The sequence below is a fragment of the Coregonus clupeaformis genome, unplaced genomic scaffold, assembly GCF_020615455.1.
Source record: "Coregonus clupeaformis isolate EN_2021a unplaced genomic scaffold, ASM2061545v1 scaf0386, whole genome shotgun sequence".
NCBI classification, from domain to species: Eukaryota; Metazoa; Chordata; class Actinopteri; order Salmoniformes; family Salmonidae; genus Coregonus; species Coregonus clupeaformis.
Window position 1 is genome coordinate 377,058 of NW_025533841.1, and position 17,199 is coordinate 394,256.

A 17,199-nucleotide genomic window follows, 5' to 3' on the forward strand; every position below is an offset into this window, starting at 1 on the left:
AACATAACTCATTTCTTTATTTTATTACTCATAAAATATACAGCAATCTTCAGATACTGAAAGAATTCATGGGAGTTTCGATTCAGTCACTATTTCATATGTACATGCTAGTTTCATCCTTTTAAAGAAAAAAAAGGACACGAAAAAAACCTGTGAACCTCCTGATCCTGATTTGACGAACATAGCATATGTATTGTACATATTTCCAGTTAAAATTATTTTAAAAAGAGACAAAAACGGGGGTTTGAACAAGCAATCACATAAAAGGTTTGAGTGGTTTCATTTTTTTGAAGAAGTTAAGCAAGCAAAACCTGTCAAAATACATTGATTATAAGACCAAGACAAATAATATATATATTTTTTTTTCAACAGAAGAAAATCTAAATGCTGCTGTCCTACCATTGGTTTACAGTGTTTCTCCTCTCCAAGGGAGGCATGTTTTCCCCCTCGTATGCCTCGGAATAGTATCAGTGCTTTTCACAAACGTTGTAGTACTTAGTGTGCATCATTGTTTTCGCTCATACAGCTGCCCCTACTCTCCTAACCTCCCCTCAGTAACTAAAGAAGGCACAAAATGATGACATAAATATCACAAGAAAGAATACATGAATTAATAATTTACTTTCTAAAATATTTTCTAGAGGGCAAAGGACAGGTAGGTTTAATAACGCAAATGTAAAAAGTCCTGTCGCTCACATACAAATGCAAAATCTAAATGGCACCCTATTCTTTATAGAGTACACTACTTTTGACCAGAACCCTATGGCCCTGGTCAAAAGTAGTGTACTATAAAGGGAATAGGGTGCCATTGGGGATGGAAATTCTTTGAAATTACTCATGAGAGCAAATACTACGATTCTTTGGTTCCCACAGAGGGTCAGGAGCTTAAGACATGAATGATATTATTAAAATGTTTGTTCATAAAAAATAAATGATTTCCCCTCCTCCCACATGGATTACAGACAAGAGGCTAGGTGCGTTCTGACTGTCTTAGTGTGCGGATAAACATGACCATCACTCTCATAAAACTTAAATGAAACATCACTCCTTATGTTTTTCTCAGGCCAAAACGCTCAATCCCATTTCTACTGTCAAAACAGGTTTTGAAAAGGCTTCTTCCACATCTTTTGGTCCATGTCTGTTTTTCACTCAGTGAAGTGCTACTATCCCCTTGGACTACAGGTTATTGCCGTCATAAGGTGTCCGTCTGTCTGTTGGCTGGACAGTTTCTACCGTTTAGGACCTTTGTGGGTAAAGGTAAAGGTGGGGTATAGCAGCAGCAGTTCCTCTGAAGTCCAGTATCTGCTGGAAGGACACCTGGTGGTACGAGAGGATGAGTGTGGCCAGCCAGCCTGTTGTGCCTCCCCCTCTCCCTCCCTCCCTCCATTTCTCTCTCTCCATCTGCAGGACTCTTAAGGCTCCTGTGCGGACTGTCTCGGCTCGTGCCCTCCCAAAGCTGGCTGTGGTGATTTAAGACACGGTGTGTATGTGTGGATTTGTTTGTGGCCTCTGCCCCACTTCACTGTCCATCCGCCTGCCCTTGGCTCCCCTCCTGGGCAGCGACCACCACCCCCCTCAGTATGTCTCTGAGTCTGAGTCGTTGAGTTCCTCATCCTTGTAGAAGCCTCCATCGTGGTCGCGGTGGCCGATGTTGTTGAAGCTGCAGTAGGAGCTGTGCTCGCTGCGCAGCACGGGCAGGCTGTCGAAGGTCACACTCTTGGAGGGGCTGGTGGTGTAGTGGTTAATGGCACTGAAGGACAGGCTGGGCGCCGGGTTGCAGGGGGACACGGGCATCATGGTGGCCAGGATCAGCGCCAGGCAGTCCGCCACGTCTTTGTTGGGGGCGCAGGCCAAGGCAGGCGTGTAACCTGAGGGGTTCAAACAGAACAGCAGAGGGTCACTTCAGGAGCATCACCGTTTACTATAACACTTTTGGTGAAAAACATGAAATAACAGCAGGCTAGGAGATACAAAGTTAAGACAATAACCAAGCAGTGGACTAGAGAGAAACATTTGTGGACACATTGAGAAGAGAAGTACAGAAGAAAACGGTGTTAGCGTTATGGATCTTACCATTGTCATCGACTGCTAGCACGCTAGCACCCTTCACTAGTAGCTCCTGAACCACCACCGTCAGACCATTTCTGGCTGCAACGTGTAACGGCCTGAGGAGAAAGTACCGTCAGATTAGCCAGCAGCAAATGAGGATACCTCCCAAATGCCAGACTATTCCCTATATAGTGCACTTCTTCTAATTCTTCTGGCCCAATTAATACAGCTGAACCATACGTACGTCTGTAAGGCTGCGTTAGTCGAGTTGATGAGGTTCCTGTCTGTAATCTTCTCCAATATCAACAAAGCACTGGTTTCATGCCCCTTTAAAAACCAGAGTCAAACATGTCAGACCAAAATTTAAACCAGAGAGAGCCAACTGTTCAGATGAACGTCATCTTCATGTGAGGATGCTCACCTTACTGCAGGCCAGATGAAGAGCAGTGTTCTTGACTGCATCCTGCAGGGTGAGCTCTGCTTTGGCACTGCTCACCAACAGCTCTGACACAGACAGAGAAACATAAAGAAACTCAATTAGGAAATTAAGCGACTTATTCAAATGTAAAACAGACATGTTGAACTTAAGCCGGCTGGGCGAGGCAAAGCGGAGGAGAGGGGGCTGCGTACCGACAGCGTTGGTTTGTCCGTTCTCAGCAGCCATCATGAGGGAGGTCTTCCCGGAGGCATCGGGGGAGTTGACCTGGGCGTTGTGGCCTAGCAGCAGCTGAAGACACTCCACGTGGTCCGTGAAAGCCGCCGCATGCAGGGGGTCCTGGAGAGAGAGGAAACTTATTTCACCGATATCATGTAGGACTGTTATAAACAAGTTTGTTCAATTAACCCTGTTTATACCATAGAAATATAAAATCACTAATAGATGTATTAAAAGTAATCTACAATCCCTCATCCAACCCCAGAGGTCATTTTATTCCCAAGACAACATTATTCTCCAGAAGAAAAGGACTTTGTCATGTGCTGTAGTTACCGGTTCTTGGTGTCAGTGGCGTTGACAATGGCCGGCCCCAGAGTGTCAATCAGCATCTCTGCAGCCCCCTCGTTGTCATTGATCACAGCACAGTGGAGGGGGCTGAACGAGTTGCCCTCGGTCTTGTGGAAAACCTCCTGTTCCAGCAGCACCTCTACACACGTGTCATGGCCTAGTGGAAGATTGATTCATACCGGAAAAAGATGACGTCGCTGCAGACCACAACAATACTCTCAGAGAAAGCTACACATCTGACAATGGTGAAGTCACAAAAGATGTTTTAGCTACAACATATGCTATGTCAATCCCTGACAAAGTCCTGTTTCAGTGTAAGGTCCTCCACTGAGAGTCATAACCCCTAATTCTGTTGTAGTCTTGTTCATTCCCCCACATGGCTCCGTCCACACCAATCGAATGCTTTTCAAGCCACAAGAGGGAGTGAATGAGTGTACACTTCATGGAGGAGAGAACAGAGCTACAGTCCAGTTAGTCAGTACGTACCGTTGTATGTAGGGGTGTAACGATCCATCTACTACATCGATGTATCGATTTATATTCCTATGATCCAACTACATCGATCTGTGCTCGGTGAGTTGGCCTTTTGGACAACATATATCACTCTAACATCGTTTTAAAATGTAATAAATCGATTGTATCGATACTAGGAAATAACCCATTGGATTTAAGCACGTCAGACTTTATATGGATGTTTTTTCTTAGCACTTTTAATGATAAAGGCTTTAAACATTACTCGATTCAGTCTGCCTATCCGTGACGTCATCGCCCCACGCCAGCAGCAGCGCAAAGGCGCAAAGACAACAAAACATAGCATGGCGGACGACAGAGGAGAAGCCGACGAGCGAGAAATTATGAAGCCACCATTGCGGTCCTTACAAGAAACAGGAATCTAGGAAACTTCACCTGCACTGTCCAGTATCCAGGTATTTATTTCAGTCACACTGGTTTAATTTTTGGCTAAAAGGTTACTGAATCGATTTCAAGTCACTGAATCGTTTCGGATCGTATCGTTCTAAATGAACCAATATCGTCCTTGAATCGTATCGACAACCACGAATCGTGATACAAATCGAATCGTTACACCCCTAGTTGTATGGCCTGCCTAATTCAGGGACATGTTTACGGTGCTGAAGAGAGAAAATCAGAAAAGATCTAGTGTTCCGTTAGTCCAGTACGTACCGTTGTAGCAGGCCCAGTGTAGTGGCGTGTAGCCCTGGTTGTCTGTGATGACGGGGAGGGTCTCCACTGACTGGGCGGCGTGTAGGAGTCCCCCCAGCACCCCGATGTGTCCGGATGCCGCCGCCAGGTGGACAGGGGTCCGCCCCTTACAGTCCCGAACCAGGAAGCTGGCGCTGTGCTGCAGCAGGGCCTCCACACACTCCTCATGACCCGTCAACGCCTGGGAGGAAGGGCGGGGAGACAAGAATGGATTTGAATAACTAATAATCAATGATATAATAATGAATCATCAATTATTACAAATGATGTCTGGAGGCAGGTCCCCCTACAGGGATGAATACACCACTACCCATGGACAACTACTTTTCTGAAGATAATATGTATATTTGAGCCTCCCCGTCTCTTTCTGTGTGTGAGCGTATACAGCCAGCTCTCCTCCTCACCCCTCTGTGTAGCGCTGTTCTGCCCCACTTGTCTTTGGCTTCTACGCTGGCTCCCTTGTTGAGCAGTGAGTACACACAGTCTGTGTGTCCGCTCAGCACCGACAGCATCAGAGGGGTTCTGATACACAAGACAACAAGGTCATATTACAAACTGGTAATAACCAGGCTGAGTCCCAAATGGCAACCTATTCCCTATATGGTACACTACTTTTGACCCGAGCCCATAGGGTTCTGGTTTAAAGTAGTGCACCAAGTAGGGCATAGGGTGCCATTTGGGACGTAGAACTAGTGTCAAAATCTCTTTATTTCAGGAATTGTATCCAAAACCCAATTGACTTACTGTCCATTCCCGTCTTGAACGTCCACTGGACTCTGGAGGTCAGCATTTCCAATCAGCAAACGCAAACACTCCGAATGACCGTTGGTAGCTAGAGGAGGATAAACAGAGAGGATATAAGAATGTGAGATGATTGACCATTGGTAGCTAGAGGAGGATAAACAGAGAGGATATAAGAATGTGAGATGATTGACCGTTGGTAGCTAGAGGAGGCTAAACAGAGAGGATATGAGCTGATTGCTGGACGACTATTACCTTCACATGAACAGACAGATTTCTAGAACAGTGGTATTGGTAGATGACATCCTCATGATGTTAACACAGCAGATAATAAAACATTTTGGGGCTGAGGCCCTCGAAGCCTGTCACCTGCTAGCTGTGTACCTGGCTCTGGATAGAAGTCCCCCTGTGCACTGATCTAGGATCAGCTTACCCTCCCCAGATCCTCAGCAATAATGACAAAAAATGACCTTAGATCAGTGTGTAGTGGGCATTTTCACACTATGCTATATAATATCCCTAGAGTGGACATTGGCGTCCTAGCAACATGACCAAACAAATGTCCATCTTGGTAAGGAAAACTTTTGAATTACAGAATCTCTAGGTCTTACGTGATATCCTATGCGTACCTGCAGCGTGGATGGGGGTCCTCTTCAGGGTGAAGTCTTTAACCAGGATGGAGGCTCCCTGGTTGATGAGGACGTGAACACACTCCACATGGCCTTTAAAGGCAGCCAGGTCCAGAGGGGTGCGCCCCTGGCTGTTCCTCACGTCTAGATCCAGCAGAGACTGAACCAGGACCTCCATAGCATGGTGGTGGCCGTGGTACGCCTGAATGGAAACAAACACACAGTCTGAAGCAAAGTCCAGTGGTATGCCTGAACAGATATACACTCCTAATATAATCAATGTCCTATAGTAGACCAGTGGTATGCCAGAACAGATATACACTCCTAATATAATCAATGTCCTATAGTAGACCAGTGGTGCGCCTGAACAGATATACACTCCTAATATAATCAATGTCCTATAGTAGACCAGTGGTATGCCAGAACAGATATACACTCCTAATATAATCAATGTCCTATAGTAGACCAGTGGTACGCCTGAACAGATATACACTCTTAATATAATCAATGTCCTATAGTAGACCAGTGGTATGCCTGAACAGAAACAGTCCTAGACCTCTAAAGTAGACCAGTGTCTCTCAAATCGGGTGCCCATTTTTTCTCCCGCCCAGCATCAACATCGAAGGTCCCTGCCAAGCGTGAGATTTAGAAACAAACACACTACTACTCCTCTGTTGGAGGTTGATTAACTCAAATGGCAAAATAAGGAAATCATCCTCATCATCACCGTGTCAAAATATGCATGTATTTTACACTAATCAGGAACAGATAGGAACATGGTGTGTGAGTGTCTGGACAATCAACTTTTGGTGGAAAAACAACACCATGCCTGCATCCCAGATAGCACCCTATTTCCCATGTAGTGCAGTACTTTTGATCTGGGCCCATAAGGCTCTGGTCAAAAGTAGTGCACTAAATAGGGAATAGGGTGCCATTTGTCATGTGGCGAGACCCCTACAGGAGCAGGTAGGCTTTACTCACAGCTAAGTGTAGGGGGCTGATGGGAGCTCTGACATCAGAGTCGTTCAGGATGTCTGTCCCTGAGGTTTCCATTAGCTGGGGAAAGACAAGGACGGGCCAGTTTAGACTTGTAACATATTTACTTTGAAGGTTAGTCTAGTAGCATGTTTCATGTTGTAAATCTCAGTGACCAGCCCCTGCAGACATACTGGGGTGTTGCATTCGTATCTTAAACAAGCTAGTGTGAGGAAAAGTAACCAACTGGTACTTACCACATCTAAAGGTGTTTCACTTGCAATCTGGAAAAAGAACATCAAGAGTGACGATGCGGCCACGACAAACATGCAACCACACCTTAAAACCTACTGAATATCAACGTCTGTCCCAAATGGCACCCTATTCCCTATATAGTGCATTACTTTTGACCAGAGCCCTATGGGCCCTACATCCATTTGGGACGCAGACAAAATGGTCTGTGAATGCAGGGCGTCTAGTCCCCTGTGGTTCTGACTCACCAGCTCCAGACAGAGGCGGTGTCCGTACGCAGACGCGTAATGGACTGCGTTGTAGCCCTGATTGTCCCTGATCCCTGGGTTAGCGTCGTTTCGCAGCAAATATTCCAGACACCTAGAGGTCAGAGGTCAAGAGTTCAATAATCATTATACCAACATCAAGACAGACAGATAAGCAAGCAGAGACACTTTCCCAAAGGAGACGTGGCCAAGCTTTCACACTGCAGATTTAACACTAGTATGTATTCAAACACGGCCAACAACATACTCTAGACTACAGTGAAATGTGAAAGGTCATGGCACCACAACATACTCTCCAGACTACAGTGAAATGTGAAAGGTCATGGCACCACAACATACTCTCCAGACTACAGTGAAAGGTCATGGCACCACAACATACTCTCCAGACTACAGTGAAATGTGAAAGGTCATGGCACCACAACATACTCTCCAGACTACAGTGAAAGGTCATGGCACCACAACACACACAACAGTAAGAGAGGTGTGAGACGTACTTTCCGTCTGTGTCGGAGGCAGCAGCGTAGTGGAGCGGGGTGCAACCCCTTTTATCCAGATCGTTCACACTGGCCCCAGACCCCACCAAGGCAAACAGACACTGGTAGTTACAATTGGCTGCCGCATAATGCAGAGGACTCCTAGAAGAACGCACAGAAACCATTCAACATCAACAACAGAAACAGCTTATTGGAGCTGTATAACATTTACATTTTACATTTATGTCATTTAGCAGATACTCTTATCCAGTGCGACTTACAGGAGCAATTAGGGTTAAGTGCCTTGCTGCAGGGCACATAGATTTTTCACCTAGTCGGCTAGGGGATTCGAACCAGCAACCTTTCGGTTACTGACCCAACGCTCTTAACCGCTAGGCTACCTGCCGCCCAATCTTTCCCATAATAATTCCTATATGCCCCTATACTATATTCCCCATTATCATAAAGATCACATATGAAAGTTATTTGATGCCACAGACAGACCTTCCGAAGCTGTCCTTTCTGTTGAAGTCTGCCCCTGTGTTGAGCAGCAGATTCAGACAGTCCAGGTTCCTGGTAACAAGATATCAAGTTCAGAAAGGCTCTCGTACATCTGAGCTATCAGGTGGATGGTAACAAGATATCAAGTTCAGAAAGGCTCTCGTACATCTGAGCTATCAGGTGGATGGTAACAAGATATCAAGTTCAGAAAGGCTCTCGTACATCTGAGCTATCAGGTGGATGGTAACAAGATATCAAGTTCAGAAAGGCTCTCGTTCATCTGAGCTATCAGGTGGATGGTAACAAGATATCAAGTTCAGAAAGGCCTCTCACATCTGAGCTATCAGGTGGATGGTAACAATGAGAACCTTAAAGAAAAGAGAAACCCGTACACTGCTCTTGCTAGTATCACTGTTTTTATAATGCTAATAAAAGCAATAATAAAAAGTGATACTAGCAAGAGCAGTTTGAGGTTTCTCTTCTCTTTCAAGAAGATATAAAGACAATTTAGACCAGAGCGCAAGTCAATACCACCATGGCATGGAACCACAATATACAGAAATGATACCGCACTAATGATCTATACGATTTTTTTATACTGCTAAACAATGTGAAATGTAAGAGTGTGAATATGTGTTTGTTCTTTCTGGTGGCTTTCCAGTTCATGAACTAAATATTCCTTGGTGTAAAGCCTGGACCAGTCCACTCACCCAACAGCTGCTGCAGCATGTAAACAGGTCCTTCCAAAGTCGTCAGGGGTGTCTATATCAAAGCCTGATGAGAGGAGCTTCCGACAGCAGTCAGAGAACCCACTGAGAGCAGCCAGGTGGAGGCGGAACATCCCATGGACGCCTCGCCTGCAACACATTTTTACATTTTAGACTTTAAGCAGACACTCTTATCCAGAGCGACTTACAGTTGATTCAGCTAAGATTGGAAACAGCACCACATCACAGTCCTCATTAAACCCCACAGCAGATCAACACATCAGCATGCTGCAATGCCCTGTCTATCAACCCCCCACACACCACAATGTGTTGAGCATAGTCTCCAAGCGGGAATTCGGTCAATGACAGAATTGCAGATGCATGTTGCATTATTGCTGGAAACTGTGTGTGTTCTCACTTGGCTGTGTCAGCTCCGTTCGTGATGAGTGTATTGATGAGTAACTCGTGGCCGTAGCGAGCAGAGATGTGCAGGGGTGTGTTTCCATTCTTTTCTTCACAGTCGATCTCAGCACCTACAGAACACACACACACACACACACAGACACACACAGACACACACAGACACACACACACACATACACACACACAGACACACACACACGTCAACCACTTGACCCTAGAGGCCTCATGAAGCTTCATGTTCAACCACATTGCAAGTAACATTGCTCTGTGCCAGTGAATCATGGTTTGAAGACTAAAGACAATGCTGAAGAGCCTACTGGTTCATATATATTCAGTTGAGAGCATTCACAGCGACTCACCATTCTGGATGATGGCTTGAGATCTGGAGAAGCGTCCGTGGATGGCCGTCATGTGGAGGGGGGTCTTTCCATCTTTACTCTGCAGATAGAAAGACAAAGATGGTTCACACGGCAGTCTGTGCTGCTGACCACAGGCAAAATCAAACACGTATTGGAGGAGCGCTTGATGGCATTTAGTTTGCATTGTTAGGCCTATTCCATTGGTATTTGAATGTAGACCAGGGCCAAATACTAAGCCATGTGCTGCGTCAGTGTGTACGTCCCAAATGGCACCCTATTCTCTTCATAGTGAACTACTTTTTGAACCAAAGTAGTGTACTTATAAAGGGAACAGGGTGCCATTTGGGACACAGGCAGTGTCATCACGGCTCCTTGCTCTATGGGCCCCTGGTCAAAAGTAGTGCACTACATAGGGAATAGGGTGTTATTTAGTTCAGACACAGTGTTGGTCATCCGGTCTCCTCACCTTGATGTTGACGAGGGCCCCGTTGCCCACCAGCAGCTCCAAGCAGAGCGCCCCATGGCGCGAGGCGGCCGTGAAGTGGAGTGGGGCGAAACCCTTCTCGTTCACCTGGTTCACGTTGGCGCCACACTCGATCAGCTCATTCACCACCACGTCCTGCCCGTTGTAGCATGCCACGTGGAGGGGGGTGTTACCGTACCCATTGGGCTAATTTATCTGGAGGGAGCAAGGGAGGGAAAAGAGTGGAGAGAGAGAGGGGGGGGAACAAAACAATACATTCCTGATCAGGTCACTTGGTTCTGAAAAAACCCCTGGTCCAACCTCTCTCTCTTCATTACTTGGTTATGAAAACCCTGGTCCAACTCTCTCTCTTCATTACTTGGTTATGAAAAACCCCCTGGTCCAACCTCTCTCTCTTCATTACTTGGTTATGAAAAACCCCCTGGTCCAACCTCTCTCTCTTCATTACTTGGTTATGAAAACCCCCTGGTCCAACCTCTCTCTCTTCATTACTTGGTTATGAAAAACCCCTGGTCCAACCTCTCTCTTCATTACTTGGTTATGAAAACCCCTGGTCCAACCTCTCTCTCTTCATTACTTGGTTATGAAAAACCCCTGGTCCAACCTCTCTCTCTTCATTACTTGGTTATGAAAAACCCCTGGTCCAACCTCTCTCTCTTCATTACTTGGTTATGAAAACCCCCTGGTCCAAATCACTGGCTCTAACCTCTCTCTCTTCATTACTATTATGAAAACCCCCTACACATTTGAATGCGTGTTGACTCACATCCACACCAAGGTCCAGGAGGTACTTGACCACACTGATCATTCCACTGGAGGCTGCAGAGTGGAGAGGGGTGTAGGCCTTCTTGTCTTTACAGGACACCTCTGATCCATGAGAGGCCAGCAGTTTCACCACCTCAATGTGCCCTATGGTAGAGAGAGAGGGGGGAGGGATAAATAGAGAGAGAGAGAGAGAGAGAGAGAGAGAGAGAGAGAGAGAGAGAGAGAGAGAGAGAGAGAGAGAGAGAGAGAGGGGGGAGAGAGAGAGGGGGGGAAGAGAGAGACAGAGATACAAACACAGAGAGATAGGCAGAGAGAGGGAGAGATAGATTAGTTTACAGTGGTACACAGCACCATAAGCAACACCTACATCATGTTAGTACAACTGAAAACATCTAATCAACCTACTTAGTACATGATTCTGACATAATAACACACTAGACGTGGCTCATACAGCTGAGCTGTGAGACTAACACACAGTCCATTCATTCATTCATTCATTGGTATAAAGGACATTAGTCAGAATGTAAATGATGTGGTAAACTCATCACCCATGTAAGCAGCCCAGTGGATTGCTCGGCGATCCTTCTTGTCAAAGGCATTAATGTTGGCTCCTCTGGAGAGAAGCAGCCTCACCATCTAACAGGGAGAGGAGAGAGAAACAAAACACAGGTTGAGGAAAACTAAACAGCAAAATCCGCTAAATCTGGCTTCAAAGCCTTCCCTTTAAAATTATATATTTTGTATTCAAAAAGAATGAAAGATAACATGAAAGACAGGTACATTTCTCCCTTTTCCCTTAAAAATAAAAAACATGTGGGTCAAGTCCACCAAGGAGCTTTTACACCTGTCACATGTACCATCAATATTTGGGTAGAATTTGGACAATCTGGCCTTACTGAAATGGATACGGTAAAGTACCTTAAACTGTATAAGGCTGAGCCGGGCACAAGAGGAGCTTCCATTTACCCTCAGTAAGGCATTTCACACTCAGATCGGATTTTATTCAAAGCCTCCTCTGAACAAACTCAAGCATACAACTAGGGCTGTGATGGTCATGGAACTTCAGGTGTCGGTGATTGGCGTGTCTTATGTACGTGGTCATCGACAAAACTGACAGCTGACAGGGGGGCGGGACGGACATTAGCAAAGGAAAACATTAGCGCGTTTAGGCCAGTCTTGCTCTCAAGTTTGGGGAAGCTAATTTTCTCCATGAAAAATATCAAGCATTCCATGCATCATCACATTTGCAAACTTATTTAACCAGGTAAGCCAGTTGAGAACAAGTTCTCATTTACAACTGCGACCTGGCCAAGATAAAGCAAAGCAGTGCGATAAAAACAACACAGAGTTACATTTGGGGTAAAAAAACATAAAGTCAAAAATACAACAGAAAATATATATACAGTGTGTGCAAATGTAGCAAGTTATGGAGGTAAGGCAATAAATAGGCTATAGTGCAAAATAATTACAATAGTATTAACACTGGAATGCTAGATGTGCAAGAGATTATGTGCAAATAGAGATACCGGGGTGCAAAAGAGCAAAATAAATAACAATATAGGGATGAGGTAGTTGGGTGGCCTAATTTCAGATGGGCTGTGTACAGGTGCAGTGATCGGTAAGGTGCTCTGACAACTGATGCTTAAAGTTAGTGAGGGAGATAAGAGTCTCCAGCTTCAGAGATTTTTGCAATTCGTTCCAGTCATTGGCAGCAGAGAACTGGAAGGAATGGCGGCCAAAGGAGGTGTTGGCTTTGGGAATGACCAGTGAGATATACCTGCTGGAGCGCAGACTACGGGTGGGTGCTGCTATGGTGACCAATGAGCTAAGATAAGGCGGGGATTTGCCTAGCAGTGATTTATAGATGGCCTGGAGCCAGTGGGTTTGACGGCGAACATGTAGTGAGGACCAGCCAACAAGAGCGTACAGGTCACAGTGGTGGGTAGTGTATGGGGCTTTGGAGACAAAACGGATGGCACTGTGATAGACTACATCCAGTTTGCTGAGTAGAGTGTTGGAGGCTATTTTGTAAATGACATCGCCGAAGTCAAGGATCGGTAGGATAGTCAGTTTTACGAGGGCATGTTTGGCAGCATGAGTGAAGGAGGCTTTGTTTGCGAAATAGGAAGCCGATTCTAGATTTAACTTTGGATTGGAGATTCTTTATGTGAGTCTGGAAGGAGAGTTTACAGTCTAACCAGACACCTAGGTATTTGTAGTTGTCCACATACTCTAGGTCAGACCCGTCGAGTGGTGATTCTAGTCGGGTGGGCGGGTGCCAGCAGCGTTCGATTGAAAAGCATACATTTAGTTTTACTAGTGTTTAAGAGCAGTTGGAGGCTACTGAAGGAGTGTTGTATGGCATTGAAGCTCGTTTGGAGGTTTGTTAACACAGTGTCCAATGAAGGGCCAGATGTATACAAAATGGTGTCGTCTGCGTAGAGGTGGATCTGAGAGTCACCAGCAGCAAGAGCGACATCATTGATATACACGGAGAAAAGTGTCGGCCCAAGAATTGAACCCTGTGGCACCCCCATAGAGACTGCCATAGGTCCAGACAACAGGCCCTCCGATTTGACACACTGAACTCTATCTGAGAAGTAGTTGGTGAACCAGGCGAGGCAGTCATTTGAGAAACCAAGGCTATTTAGTCTGCCAATAAGAATGCGGTGGTTGACAGAGTCGAAAGCCTTGGCCAGGTCGATGAAGACGGCTGCACAGTACTGTCTATTATCAATCGCGGTTATAATATCGTTTAGGACCTTGAGCGTGGCTGAAGTGCACCCATGACCAGCTCGGAACTTATGTAAAATAGCTGACTATTCCTAATGTGATTAGTAAATTGGATAGTCATAATTTAGGCTAATAATATAACTCAATCACAGGCTGTTCAATGCAGCGCGTGGTGGAGTAGGTTTCTTTTCACTGGAAAAATGTGGCCTTTTATTATTTTAAAATCACGCAATTCTAATACACTTTATATGACTAGAGAGATTAGCAGAATCTTTTTCAACACGACTTTCAAGTGGCACTGACCCAGTGATAAAGACAGTGAATATGCACACTCACCGGGGATATAGCCGATGCCAATGATACTGTTCCCTCAATTAAGTTGAGGATTTTGATCATTAAAAAGACATTAGTATTTTCATCTTCTTCTCTTTGAAGCAATAAGCCAATTGCTTTCCAAACTGTTTTCCCTCCATTGTATTTTGAAAAATTGCGATATGCCTGGTTGAGCCTCTCTTTCACTGACATTCACAACTCAACAGTCATCTATTTGGAAGCCTATTCGCCGCACTCCGCTGCCTTCCGACAGGCTACGCGATTTAAAACAATCCAGAAGAAGCTAATGATCATGCTTTCTGGTATAGTATACACACGTAACATGTAGGATTCCCAGAATATGTTCTATATTCTCATTATTAACTCATTATAATCAGTGGTTTAATTAGAGTATGATTGGCTAAATAAAACAATGGGCCTATGGTAATGCAACATTAAGTGATTCAAGGAAACTAGCCTATTTTGTTTGTTTATTTGCTCGGGCATCTGAATTACAATTATTCATGAACAATAATTTTGCATAGCTTATTCTTTTAACATTGAATAGCCTATAAATGGTTATTACAGCTTAGTTATTAAAACTTAATTTCTCACAAGAATGAGGTTGTGAATTGGGAGGTTCAGCTCGGTCTGGGCCTTACTAGGTCCCTCTTTTAAATCGCCAGCTCTGCTAAAAAGTGCCCACCAGAGTTCTACATAGGCCTAGAACACGGCCTGTGCTCTGGCTTCACATTGATGGTGACAGCGAGATGGAGATTGTGGCCAAAGCAATTTAGCCAAGGCCAGTTCAGTTGCCTCACTTCAGCCACAATGTTGGCCCTGTTGTCTGTGGCGATACAGGACATTAGATTTTCGTCAAGGGCCCAGTCAAGGAATTCCGGAATGTAGGTTGTTTCCAAACAGTTGGATTTCAGTGTCCAGTCTTTCGTCAGATAGTGCACTGTTAGGTTCATGTAAGGAGTCATATTTACACTTGACCACATGTCCGTATTCAGTGCAAAAATAAACAAATCTACGTCCTTTAGCTCTGCCTGAACCTCCCCCCTTCACCTTGTTGAACAAGGTAGGGACCGCTGTTTGAGACAAATACTTTCTCCCCGGTAACTCGTATAGTCTGTCAAATTTCCAGAGCATTTATTTGAAGGCGGGTTTCTCCACCGTTCGTAAAGGCACCATTCCTATGACTAAATAACGAGTTCCAGTGTCTGGCAGTGCTCGCCACTTATCGGTGTCCCGTTTGTGGTGCTGGAATTCTTAGTAGGTAGCCTATGGGTTTTGCGCATATTCTGCAAACAGGCTGGCCAAGTCATCTGGTTCTCCATCGTCGTTAGGTGTGAAACTGAAATGTGCCCAAACAGGTTGTTATGGGTTTTTTTTTGCAATGAGAGCCATCTTTTTCACCTCACTCCTCTGATCTACTGTAACAATGAAAAAGGTCAGAGGTGAAGGTCAGAGGTCAGAGGCTACCCACCCACCCCCAGCCTGTAGGCTATAGATCTAGAGGTACTATAGTTACCCCCGGTCCCCACTTTTCACTTTTCACCACTTTTGACCTTCAAAGATTCTCTCCTATTCGCGCATAGAGCAGATTTGGTGATTGCGGTGCATCAAAAGATAGTCCATCTATTAAACTGTCTATATCTCCTCCAACTAAGTCAGCAAAACAATACCATATAATCAATAGTTAACACTCCCGCTATGGATAAAGTATATCTACATTAAAATAAAGGTGATAAAACATTTTATGGAGAGAAAATCATACTTCTTTTTGGTTTTGACCGGTAATTTTATTTTCATGGCGTTCTTCATCCAAAACCGTCAATGTCACGGTTATCCAATTACCGTCACAGCCCTACATACAACCATTGTAAGTAATCGGATGCACAGTAAGCTCAACGTGGGGATAGGACAGGTATAAAGTGTAGACTACAGTGTGTAATCATGTCCATGCTAATTGCTAACCTCCTGGTGTCCACTGAAGGCTGCATGGTGCAGCGCCGTGCGCCCGGCCCGGTCTGACACGTTCACGTTGCTGAGGAGAGGGACCAGGGCCTCGGCACAGCGGACTGCCTTATTGGCCGCAGCGATGTGGAGCGGCGTTTGCCAGTTCTTGTCCCTGGCGTTCACGTCAGCAGAGTGTTTCAATAACACCTGGACAGCCTCCTACAGGAACACAGTTCAAATCATGTTCAACTTTGTTTAAAGTGCATTTAAAAATCACAACACACTTAACAGTCAAACACATATGCACAGGAGTGTGTGTGAGGGCTGACAGTATCAGTACACGTACCACACTGCAGGAAGCCAAGGCCCGGTGCAGAGGAGTGAGCCACTTGTTGTCTTTGGCATTTACTCTGGCTCCTGGGACACAGACAGAAAAACAGGTGACAGACCGACAGGGAGACAGGGACAGACCGACAGGGGACAGACCGACAGGGGACAGACCGACAGGGGACAGACCAGACAGGGGACAGAGACTATAGGGTTAGTTAGGCCACTGGGGTTGATGAGGCAACATCCTTTAAATTGCTGGAGTACAGAAAAGGATGTGTCCAAAACAACACCCTATTCCCTTTATAGCTCACTACTTCTGACCAGGGCCCAGGTCAAAAGTAGTGCACTATGTAGGGAATAGGGTGCCATTTGGAACGCGCAGAAAGCCTCTTGTAGAGCGCTATTCCAGGACGGGGACTTTCATTACACAGCATCACTCTAAAGAAAATGTCACTGAGTGGAGAGGAGTAGGAGGAGCCCAGCCAACGTGAGACGAGGTGCAACACAAAATCATGAGGGCATTCGGAAGGAAAAGGTTTGACTGTCTTTCACAGTTAAAATCTGGATGCTTCACTTCTATCAAGTTAAAATAGGGACGTTTCAGCTGTCAACGGCCTTCATTAAAATGACCTCTTAAACACATCAGCTGCACATAAGATCTGAATGGGGCTAAGTACGAAACATTCACATTCAAACACAACCAGCATCAAAACAGAAGTCAAAGCCCGACGGACATGAGTCGTAGCGTAATCCATCTCATCAATGATAACCTTACCTGATAGTATGAGAAGCTCTAGAATTTCTGCATCTCCTAGATAGGCAGCTGCATGCAACAGTGTCCGCTTCTCATTGTCCTGTAGGAAGAGCAAAGAAGTGTTATAGCCATTTCATATTCAGCTAGTATGGATACAGGAATACATTTGATTTTAAATCGTACTAGTTTAGCAATACATTCTTATGGCTTGGATAATTCAGCTGGCAGCTGGATATTTATGGCTCTAACTAGCCTAT

At 45.2% G+C, this 17,199-nt stretch overlaps 1 pseudogene; it reads right to left on the bottom strand.

The window, feature by feature from the left end:
- Window positions 1–452: 452 nt before the first annotated feature.
- On the bottom strand, window positions 453–16,056 carry LOC121558320 (annotated as a pseudogene).
- Between the last annotated feature and the right edge of the window lie 1,143 nt (window positions 16,057–17,199).